The 12478-nt window shown below is 37.4% G+C and overlaps 1 protein-coding gene across 2 annotated transcripts in view; it reads right to left on the bottom strand.

Annotated features, from left to right (window-relative positions):
* Window positions 1-12478, bottom strand: part of LOC129775544 (ATP-dependent DNA helicase Q5) — a 37246-nt gene that overhangs the window by 14420 nt on the left and 10348 nt on the right. The gene's annotated exons all lie outside the window — the stretch shown is intronic.

Below are 12478 nucleotides of genomic sequence, written 5' to 3'. Positions count from 1 at the left end.
AGGATTCCATTTGAAACTCGCGCAGATACATTATATTATCAACAGCACTAGGAAGGTTTGTTATAAGACTGATTTTGGGATTGGATGAATCGGGGACAGTATCGTCAACAGCAAATACTTGCTCATCTTTTCATTGTACCAATATGGCTTGAAAAAATAATTCGATTCATGCCTTCACTAACAATATCTCATCTCGCTAGATTGGTCCAGAAATGAGTACATCGAACCCGACTCGCGGTTTGTACATGTATTCGTATATTATAGGGCGTCAAATAAGTTCATGCTTTCGAAAATTAAACCGTAGCTTAAATTGCTTATATAGGATTGAACTGCAACTATCTCTTCCAATCAAGGAAGCTTTACTAATACATTTTGAGAAAAAATGGAGCACTTCCAGAATTACTTTAGATTCCTTCAGCAAATACGGTTTTATGCCAAAAATTGTTTTTCCATATTGTTCTCGTTAAATTGGACAATAAGAAGTTGTATTCGCAACAAATTTTGCTGTGACACGTAATCTAAAAAATTGCTTAACAAATCTAATCACGAAAAGTAAAACATAAATATCGAGGTTCTTGCGAGTTTGAATGCGCTATGAAGCCCCGGAAGCGATGTAACTTCTCGCATCATAAGCACGATACAGTTTATTTACTTCAACGCTCCTATTTCTCTTGTTAGCGTTGCTAACTTCTGACCAGGGCCCGAAAGTCACTTCAAAATGCAATGAGGACAATTTGACAGGGAAGAATGAAATGATATAGTCGAGTCGGTAGAGGGAGATAGCGACTAAACGCCCGACTGACTGTTTAGTCGTTTTGGCGGAGAAACTGCGTGAAGAAGCCAAAAAGCATTACTAACTGAATACGGATATAGTCAGCTGACTATCCTCAGTTGATTATGATTATGCAGAGCTCTGCTTCTGACTGTCAGTTCCGTACCAATCGTATCGAACATGATCACACATGAGTTTCCTGATCAATTTCGAGAGAACTAATAGATTAGTAAATATTTGTATCTAAAATTATTTCCTTGCATTGCAAATGTCGTTCCCAATGCTGCACTCTGAATGAGATCCCATTCGCAGGAACTTCTGACCTACTTAAACGTTGAGGTAGGTATCACAATTGGAAAACGATTTTTCGTATGTGTTTCACTATTTTTTTATGGTTCAACATATTGCTGTTGGTCGTTTATTAAAATGGAACACTGAGGGCTACTTCTGATATGAATTGGAATCTGTCATGAGATGCCAATACGAATTTGACAAAAAAAAAACTCTAAAAATGTTTTACATTAACTTCACAATGATATGATGATATTTTTTCAATGATTTTCTGCAGGCACAATGTTTTGAATTAGCCAAATATGGATCCAAACCCATCGTTATATCGTGAACGGAACACCACTGTGAAGTTTCTGCTGCGACACAGAAAGCGGAAAAATGTTAGGTTATTGACTAGAACACCGCTTGGTTTGCTGGAAAGGCTGTTGTCTGATGAATGAACATTTCCAGTCTGCAAACGCAGAAATCTTTTTCAGTTACAAATGAAAAAAACCATAATTGCTACAACTTACCGAAAACAAATTACGAACAATTGATTTCTTTGCTGGTCCCTTTTCAATTATTTTGCAGGAATATTTAACAGCAGTGGATATAATAGAAATATCAACAACAGGCAACCATCTTGTTTTCGATATTAACGACAGAATCAGGGATGGCAGCATGGATGCCAGATGATTTTTTCAGATGTCTCAACATGGCACGGAAAAATGTCTTCACAATTATTATGAACGATAGGTTCTTAGAGTTCCCACCTACAAAAGTTTTAAATTGCAATGCCCTCTTTCGAATCAGCATGGCTAGGAATCAGTTCTAATTTTCGAGAAATTCAATGAAAATAGTTGAATTATATTATTTAAATGCTTAAAACCTGTAGTCCCAACTATTATTCAACAATGATAATATATAGACTGGTTTTCTTAGCTTGTCGCGAATAATTTTGAGTAAAAAATTTGGTACTGAGAGATATGTTGGCATAAAAATGCCAAAAAAAACAAAAGCCAAGACACAAAGCTCAGCCAAAACCCAACGAACCGTTCCTCTCCGTCATTTATTCTTTTCTACAAATCCTACCGGTCGTCTTCGCTGAACGTATGCTGACGGGTCGTTACGTTGCCGGTGTATGTAAATGTTTTCATAGAAATTGTATGGTAGAATAATTGACGTAACGTGACGTGACGGGACGTGAACTTGACGTGGATGTTGTATGTGAATCGCACTTAAGTGAATATCGCCCCAGTTCTTCCACAAAAAAACGGAACTGTGATAACTCTATTTGTTTATTTCAGTTTTGATTGAGCTTTGAGCTTTGGTTGTAACTCAACCTATATCAATGAAAATAATTATTGAAACGGTTTGTAACCAGAAAACCTTTGATCTGGGTAGTGTTAAAAAAAAAGAACTAAGTTAATCTATTGTACAGTACATGTCCAAAATAATTAAAAAACAATGTCATAATAATTCGAATTCTCGAGCGCAGCACATGAACTAATGTCTTCTAAAGACAATATGCACTCAGACCGCATAAAGTTATCCAGAATTTGAAGTGAAAATCGTTTTGTTATTAAATTCATTCTACACTCGACAACGAAAATTAGAGGAACAGAGTGCGAAGTCGGAAATTTGAAGTGATTTTTGAGATGCTGTAACTTCGTGAAAAATTAACGCATATCAATAGGATACACATAATTTTAAAGCTCCAAATCAGGTATTAGAATGTTTTACGTACATATTTTTATCTTGGTGTATGTAGGTGCAGTGGACAACAATACCAAAAAGAGATAAACAATAGATTTTTCTCCGTTTTTCCAAAGAATTTGTGGACTAACACATTTTTTTGCTAACCAACTCAACAGCAAATCCAATTAACCTTATCAACTAACTTTCCATTGGTTCCTAGAACGTTCCTGTAGGACCTTTCCATACAGGTATATTTCAGTTTGAATGAAAAATTAGCCCTTCGTCTTTGATGATGAATTATTCAATAAACAACTATCGTACCGCAAATCGAAACTTCAATAAATTCTACATAACGATAATTTGTTACTCTGACGAAAAAGAAAAATTTAATAGGAGTTTCAAAAATTAATGCTTTGTTCTGCAAAAATGGTTACAAATACAATATTCAAAGTATAACCCATTGCTAGTCACAACTTTCCCCATCTTTCTGGCAATTCACGAATCCCTTTGTGGAAATAATCGGTCGGTTTGTCGGCTAACCACGAATCGATCCAAATTTTTACTTCATCAGAATTGGAGAAGTGCTGGTCAACCACGCCATGTTGCATCGATCGAAAAAGGTAGTAATCGGACGGAGCAATGTCTGGAAAATACGGCGGGTGGGATAGGACTCCCATTTCAGCGTCTCCATGTATGTTTTGACCGGTTCCGTGACATGCGGCCGAGCGTTATCGTGCTGCAAAATAACTTTATCGTGTCTTTGCTCATATTGTGGCCGTTTTGCCTTCAGTGTACGGCTCAATTTTCGTCGGTAGAGGTCCCTCGTAATGGTTTCATTCGGTTTTAGTAGATAGACAGCATGACCTTCCGGCCGCGAATATTCCGCGCGGCCGTCGATGCTGCATGGACGGGGTATCCATGCGTTGCCCGACGCTTAGGATTGTCACAATGGACCCACTTTTCATAGCCAATAACGACTCGATGCAAAAAAAAACCCTTTCTTCTATGCCGTTGAAGCAGTTGTTCGCACGTGAAAAAACGGTGTTCGACGCCTCGTGGCTTCAATTCATACGGCACCTAATGTCCTATCTTTCGGAATCATTCCCATTGCTTTTAAATGATCGGATATGGTTTGCTGAGCTACTACAAGTGTATCTGCAAGTTCTTGTTGCGTTTGTGGCGGATTTTAATCGAGTAAAGTCTCCAATTCTTCATCTTCAAACTTTTTGACCGTCCGGAACGTTCTTCGTCTTCTAAGTCAAAATTACCACTTTTAAACCACGTTTGACACGTTCACTCAGTTGGAGCATAGTCACGTTAAACTTCTACCAAAATGCGATGACTTTCTGCAGCTTTTTTCTTTATATTGAAGTAATAAAGTAACACTCCCCGCAAAAAAAAACCGACATATTCGAAGTGACAAAAAACTATGTTGTTTACGCTTCAACTTTTTGACATATACTGAAAAAGACGCACAATGACAATAGCTTCCCAACGAATGTCTGGAAATTTGATTCACTGGAATAATATCATGTTACGCCATCTGTTGTAAAACCGAAGAAGCTTACCGGTACACCTAATAAATTTTTTGCATCGATTTCAAAAAAGTGCCGAAAACAGGAATTCTACAAATATCGCAGTAAGGGCTAATATTTGCAGTTAAATTTTTAGCCTAGTGTATTTCCTAAACATCTGTGAACGTTTCATATTGATACGTTTAGCCGATTTTTCAAAGTTTGGAGTAAATTAAAAGAGTATTGAATCGCAAATCGTGCAGAATTTATTGGTGTTTTCAAAACTGCCCTTCGATTTGCGGTGCAATAATTATTTGTTGAACTATCCATCATCGGAACGAAGGGGTAATTTTTCATTCAAACTGAAATATCCTTGTATAAATAGGTCCTACAGTAACGTTCTAGGAATCGAATGAAAGCCGGTTAATTAGATTAGCTGTTGAGTTGGTTAGCAAAAAATTGTGTTAGTCCACAAAATTTTTGAAAAAACATAAAAAATGTTGTTCCCGGCATTGTTGCCCACTACACCTACACACTCCAGGATAAAAATGTGTACGTGAAACATTCTAATACCTGAAAGTTGTTTAGAATGATGTACTTCTCATCGATATGCGTTAATTTTTCACGAAGTTACAGCATGCCAAAAATCGCTTAAAATTTCCGACTCTTCCGGACTGTGTTTTTCTATTTTTTTTATCGAGTGTATATACTTGTCGATTTTTTGTTTGGAAAAAGTGAGTAAATGACACCGAGACAAAAGTCTCCGTTGATTACTAAAAACAAAAGTAAACAAGTGACACTAATGAAAAAGTGAACGAATGACACTGAGACAAATTTTGACGATATTTTTGGTCAATAGTTGGAATTTAATGGAAATAATATCTCCCAAAAATCAACATACGCTGTCATACTGGAATGTTTTCACATACTTCATAATGTCTTCAGAATGACTTCACAAAATCAAATGCCTTCACAGTAAGTCAAATGTCTTTAAAGCTGGTATATCTGGATTCTTAGCTCTGGATGGCAGATGTGAAGACATGCACATGGTATGTAGAATACTGGTGGACCCACTTGCTGAAATCTGAAAGTGGTAATTTTGTTCTTTATCGTAAGACATTAGACCCGTATTTTTTTCTATTTTAGCCCATTTCCATTTTAGGACGGTCCGAAAAATCAATTTTTTCCACTTTTTCCCAAAAATGGCTTTTTTCACAAACGTTTGAACCATTGAACCGATTTAGATGATCGACACATCAAATTAAAGCCAATAAGCCTTTTATTAAAACAATATTGAGCTTGCAAAAAGATGGATTTTTTTTACGTAATTATTGATTGTAGTGGTTTTTTATTGTTTTCATGGCTTTGACTACTACATTTGAACTACTGAACCGATATATTATATATTATATACTATACGGATATATTATATACTCATAAGCTACAATTATATACTCATAAGCTACAATTTGATATGTCTATCACCTGGATCAGTCCACTAGTTCAAAAGTTATGAATTTTTGTAATGGAAAAAAGGGGGAAATTGTTTCTTCGAAACATCGGTTAACTTAGAAAAATCATATCTCAAAAACGAAAAAAGCCTCTCCGATATGGAGATATGTTATGTAAAAAATCCTCAACTTTCTAGCTCCTAAACCTAAATATAAATAAATATAAATATAAATATAAATATGAAAAATAGCACCCTCCCTTCCAAAGCCATGAAAACAGTGAAAAATGACTACAATCAATAATTACGGAAATCAAATCCATTTTTGTGGGTCCAATATTTAATAATATAAATATATTATTATGACAAAACCAGCTCATATGCATCAATTCGATATATCGATCATCTGAATCAGTTGAGGGGTTCAAATGTTAATTTTTGAAAAAAGTCATTTTTGGGAAAAGGTGCAAAAAATTGATTTTTCGGACCACCCTAAAATGGAAATGGCACCATAATAAAAAAATAAAAATTATAGGAGGTTGTGTCCAAGATACGACCGCATTGTTGACGTAGAACTACGCTGTTATTTTATATAAGTCGCTTGTTTATACCTTCGGATATTATTCTATAATGCTGTGAAATTTTAGAAACAACTGCTTAGTAGAATAATCTTTGAAATAGTTTTTCATTGTAAAATCAGTTGACGATAATTGATTGATGATTCATTCTTGCCCTCGCAAAACAATACACTAGCTGATCGTATGTCGCAATCTATTCCATGTCAATGCATTGAAAATTTACCTCGAACGCTATTCCGGTGGCCTTTTTCGCAATTGACATAGACTCGGCTACAGTCGATTATATACGTGTTACACCAGCACCATTATTCCATATCTCATAACTACATCAATACTTCTTTGGCACCGAATGGAAACAACAACAAAGACAACACTTGCAAGTATCAAATATCATGCTACATGTTATTCAGTATTGCCTCAAAGCAATCGCACCTCTAGGCATCGTTCGTACAACGTAAACCAAGCGCCAAACAAGCGTTCGCCATAGCATGCATACAGAACCATACATTGGTGGCTTGAAGCTATTAGGAATACAAATACTTCTCGTCATTTTGCGCTATTCTCAAAAGAAACGCTTTTGTTTTGTTTTGTTAAGCGCAGCTGTCACCCTTAGTGGAGGAATTTTTGCTACTGGTAAGCGAAACCTAATCACATACAAAACTCCAGAACAACATTTACTTTCTTGGTGACCAAACAAGCGAAATAAACTCTTTTTGTTAATATCAACAACCTCGAAAACAGTAGCAATGCTTCATTATGATCAATGTTAGCGCAAATGCAAACCTAGTTGAAGGCAGTTTTGCGACTGGCACGCGAACCTAAATAACTTATAACATTCCAGTAAGACATTCAAGATGGTTGGTATTCCCCAAATATTTTTTACGTCAGTTTAATGCATTGATGCATTCTCAAAGGCACCAAAGAAGCCGTTTACATTTTCGACCGACATGCCGCAATCGCCTATTTTCCTGTTGTTCGATGCGGTGTCACACTCGCGAAGGCTCGGTTCAGTGCGAGCGCATCATTAGATGACGCTTGCCTCGGAATTTCATTGCCCCTGCGCTCGTTTTTTGCAGGGCTAGAGCCTGCCTCCCTCTTCTTCTTGCTCATCACACACTACGCGAAACGTCTAATTTATGACGCGGGAAGAAAAACACACCATACGAATAACGAACAGAAAAAGCAAACGACGATATCCAAGTTGGATTACCACTGGTGGGGTCCAATCTTAGATCGAAGCGCAGCGAAAGCAAAGTGAACTGGATTGCTCAACAGTCCGATGCCGAATGAAAGTTTGCCTCAGCGAGATCCACTGTTTATACTCAAGGCAAATATTCCCCTTCATTCTTCTACTTTTTCTTTGTTCACGGCGACTTCAAATCCTACGATTTCCCCTTCATTGGTTGTCGATAAGCTGCTCGTTATTGACAGCTCTGACAGCTATTGACAGCTCTGACAGCTCTGGGAAAGTACACAAATGGACAGAACAAATGTATGGAAAAATGGAAACGCCTAAAGTTTTCATGAATTTTAACCATTTACAAACCAGGAGATTCTAATGTATAGCATACTAAACAAATCTTAGGGAATTTCCGATTCGTTTAGTATGTAAATCGCTAAAATCCGTTCGTGGCAAAAATAGTTATTAACGTTAACTTTATTTCATAAAAACGTGACCTGTTTTCTGATTTGGCACCCTTAATCAAAGACGTAATTCTACGTCAAAAAACGGGAAGTGGGTTATATCTGTGGTATAACCGCAAGGTCGACGTAGGACTATCGTTGATTTAGTGATCATTCATTTGAAGTTCAATCTGAATCCATTCTGAATGAATGAATAAATAAATATTTGGGGGACTTAAAAAACGAGAGCGTTAAGTTAAGCTATTGAAACAAGTTTTTGGATCAAAAAAGTAACAATTATATAACGCGTAGACATTTTATCTTTCGAATGAAGTGTTTATCATACCATTTCGTTCAGTTATTTAGGAGTTAATAGCTCAAAATCTCGGTCACCGGTGTAACGCTTTTGTTTTCGAAACTTTGATTTTACACTCCGGTATAGAAATGAAAGACTTAGTTCTACGTCAAAAAAATAGGGATCTAATGTTTCACGATAAAGAACAAAATTACCACTTTTGACAAAAATCTAAGAATTACTATATCCGTTTGGCATGGAATGGCTGTAATGATATAATAATATAATATAAGTATCATTAACTTACTTGAATAGTGTATGTGATACATTTCACTTTATAAATTTTTTATATTTATAACTTCAAAACTAAAACATTTTATATTGAGCTTTAATTTTTCGAATTTAAAATTCAAAGACCATTCAATAAAAATGGCATTGAAATAACAGAGTAAAACTGACATACAATTATGAAGAATGATTGCTTTTTGATTGGCGTGTTCTCCACGCAAACTAGCAAACCGCTAGTTACAACTGTAATATGTAATATTGTTTATATATAATTAAGTTTTATCATATAATATTTTTCTATCATTACATATCCTACAATCGAAGACTCTTTTGTCGTTTTAAGTTTAGTTTTTGAAGTTACTACTAGGCATGTTTGCGGATTCATCGAAAGTTAAGATTTCATTTGATATGTCGATCCTTGAAATAAGTTCAGTGGTCAACTTCAATGTGTCATTCAACAAATTTAGAAATTTAGGACTACAGAAAAACTTTAATTATAAAGCTGAGAAAATTTGTCACTTGATTTTCCACAATTCGTTCTTTCAAAACAAATTTCTGTCTTGTCGCAATGGTTCCGCAATTTTGAACTGTCAAAATGACAAGAAAAGCAGGAAAAATTGACAAATAATGGGGGGTAGATGATAAAGCAAAGGTAATCATGGGTTTTTGACCATATCAGAAAAAATATTGTAAGCGTAGAAGAGAAAGAAAAACAAAACTTTTGACAACCCCTCGAATGTGCAAGTAGAGTCAACCCTGAAATGTACACACCCCTGACTGTGAGGTTCCCCTCCATTATAAAACCGTTTGTCAGTCTGAGAAAATCATCCGAAGAGAATACATTCAAAATATAATATAACGTTGAAACAGTGTAATTTGTATTTTTTGAACACGAGTCTACAGCTTCAGAAGTGGGATACCCGGCACTTCTCGAAGAGGACGATGGTAAAACGGATAATCTCTTGAGAAGAACTATTTCGACGATATTAGCGACGATGCCATTGACGCGAAAAATGGCTACTAAGCTGACGAAAAGCGAAACGGTTATTCAAACGGAGGCGCCATTTTACGATGCGGAGAATGATGGAGACGAGAAACGAAATGTAGATCAACAAAAAGAAGATGGAGACGAAGAGGAACAACACGATGTAAAATCGATCGAAGAAACAAGTTCCGTTGGGGAAAATCGATATCAAAGCGTGGCTTTACATCCGTATGACGTTGGACGATTGATTCCGGAATATTCTGAAGGAGATGGCGTTGGCAAGTGGTTACGAAGAATCGACCATTTTCGCATCATATATGGATGGTCGGAGCAGGTGTGCTTGTTGTATGCTTCAACTCGATTGGCGGGAGCGGCAGCTAACTGGTACCGACGTCAGGAGTTTTCCCGAAACGTATGATGAAGCTGACATTCACCGTGAACTGGAAGCAGTGAAGTTAGAACGAGGAGAATCCTACGAGTCATATGTATACCGAGTAGATGCCATCGCACAGAAAGGTGACTTCAGTGCATCAGCCACGCTGAAGTATGTTATAAAAGGACTTCGTCATGATCGAGTGTACAGCAGTCTTCTTGCAAAACAATACACATCAACACTCGAGTTGTTGAGGCACATAAAGTGGATTGCGTCAAACATGGAAATGATACCTCAAGCTGCTCCAAGACCATCGAAAGCAGATTCCGTGTTGTGTCCTTCAACAACAGATATAGTGTGCTTCAACTGTCGTGAATCAGAGCATAAATCTCTAGACTGCCCCAGGCCACAGCGTAAGGAGCGGTGTAACAGATGGCAGCGTGTGGGACATTTATCCGACATTTGCCGGGGAAGAGAATTTGTGCAACGGGCAGTTCAACAGGTGGCAGTTACAAAACCAGATGGAATGAGGCGATCGGATACGAATGCGATCTTCGATGAGGTCGGTACGGACAGCCAACTGACGGTCAATCAATCATCACAGCAACAAGTGCAAATTGATGCTGCGGGAGAACGTATCAAAGCAATGGCTTTATTCGATTCCGGTAGTTATGCTAATTTAATTAAAATAAGATTATTGCCTAAATGTTTATTGCTGGGCGCAGCAACTGAAGAAATTGTTGGAATGAACAACTCGAAAGCGCAAATTATAGGTCAGTTTAGTACAACATTGCGTGTATTGGAAACAGTTTATCGGGTGCGATTCTTGGTAGTGCCAAACGACACAATGCAGGTGGATGTTATTCTCGGCAGAAGTTTCTTAGAGAACAATCACATACATCGACTTCGTTTCGTGCCGTACGATATCAATTCTACTTTGGATCACGAGTGGTTTACGCTTGCTAACATCGATGAAACGTGTATGTTGGATATTGATTCTGTTGCGCGTTTGAATTTGGATGTAGGAGATGATAAAGAGACTTTGTCCTGTCGAGAATGGTTGGAGAGCTTAGTGAGGCAAAGTTATTTAGAAAGAAGTAGGCCAGAAAAGCCGTTAGTGAGGTTCGAAGCAGACATTCGTTTAAAGAAGAACAAAGTCTTCTCATCTTCGCCACAGCGACTCAGCGCCTTCGAGAGAAGCGAACTTGATAAAATTGTGTCCGATTTACTTCAACAAAATATCATCAGAGAAAGCGATTCTCCCTACACTTCACGGGTAGTACTCACACGTAAAAGGAATAATACATTTCGGATGTGCGTGAACTATAAACCTTTAAATAAAATAGTTGAAAGGAATCATTTCCCTATGCCAGTAATTGAAGATCAAGTTGCTAAACTTCATGGAAAACGATACTTTACTTCGCTCGATCTTAAGAATGGGTTCTACCACGTTAGCCTGTCAGAAGAATCGAAGAAGTACACTTCATTTGTTACTGATAATGGCCAATACGAGTTCAATCGTTTGCCTTTTGGATACGCAAATTCACCAGCTGTTTTCGTAAAGTATATCACGAAAGTGTTGAATCCGTTAATTAAAGAAGGACGAGTGATAGTGTTTATTGATGACATGCTCATTGCGTCCGATACGTTACAAGAACACTTCGAATCGTTAAGGAATGTACTTGAGACGCTTGCTGATAACCATTTGGATTTACAGTTTGCTAAGTGTCATTTCGTAAAAACTCGTATTGAGTATTTGGGCTACGACGTGCAAAGCAATCAAATCAAGCCCAGTGACAGACATGTTGAATCTATCCGAAATTTTCCTGTACCAACCAATCGGAAAAGTCTGCAACGGTTCCTGGGATTAGTGAATTATTTCAGGAAGTTTATTCAGGGTTTTAACGTACAAGCAGGCCAACTTTACGAATTAATGAAGGAAGATAATGAGTTTGAATTGACCGCTGACCACATCCAGGCCGTGGAATGTTTGAAAAACGCACTAATCTCTAAGCCAGTTTTGCGCATATATTCACCAACTGCCGAAACCGAGCTGCATACAGATGCGTCGTCGTCAGGGTTCGGTGGAGTATTGCTGCAACGACAAAGTGACGATGGCTTGATGCACCCCGTAATGTACCACAGTCGGAAAACCACGATGGCGGAATCAAAGCTACACAGTTTTGAACTTGAAACTCTTGCGATTGTCTACTGCCTGCAGAGATTTCGCACGTATTTATTTGGCTTGAAATTCAAGATTGTCACTGATTGCAACTCTCTCAAGCAAACCCTAGAAAAAAGGGATATCAACCCAAAGATTTTTCGTTGGGCTATGTTCCTTGAACAATACAACTTCGAGATTGTTCATCGACCTGGAACAAGAATGAAGCATGCGGATGCTCTATCTCGCTCAAACGTATTTACCCTGGTAGATGACGATAATTCTTCAAATGTCTTCGAAAACGCTTTGTGTATTGCTCAGCTTCGAGATCCTGATGTAACAAAAATTAAGGAGGCTTTGAATATTCGACCAACGAAAGATTACGAGATTCGAAACGCTATATTGTATAAAGTTGTGGGTAACAGATCTCTTGTCTACATTCCTGAGCAGATGATACCCTCGATTATCAAT

This window comes from Toxorhynchites rutilus, chromosome 3 (genome assembly GCF_029784135.1).
Source record: "Toxorhynchites rutilus septentrionalis strain SRP chromosome 3, ASM2978413v1, whole genome shotgun sequence".
Taxonomy (NCBI): Eukaryota; Metazoa; Arthropoda; class Insecta; order Diptera; family Culicidae; genus Toxorhynchites; species Toxorhynchites rutilus.
The sequence above is the reverse complement of the archived record's forward strand: the minus strand, read 5'-3'. Positions and strand labels throughout refer to the sequence as shown.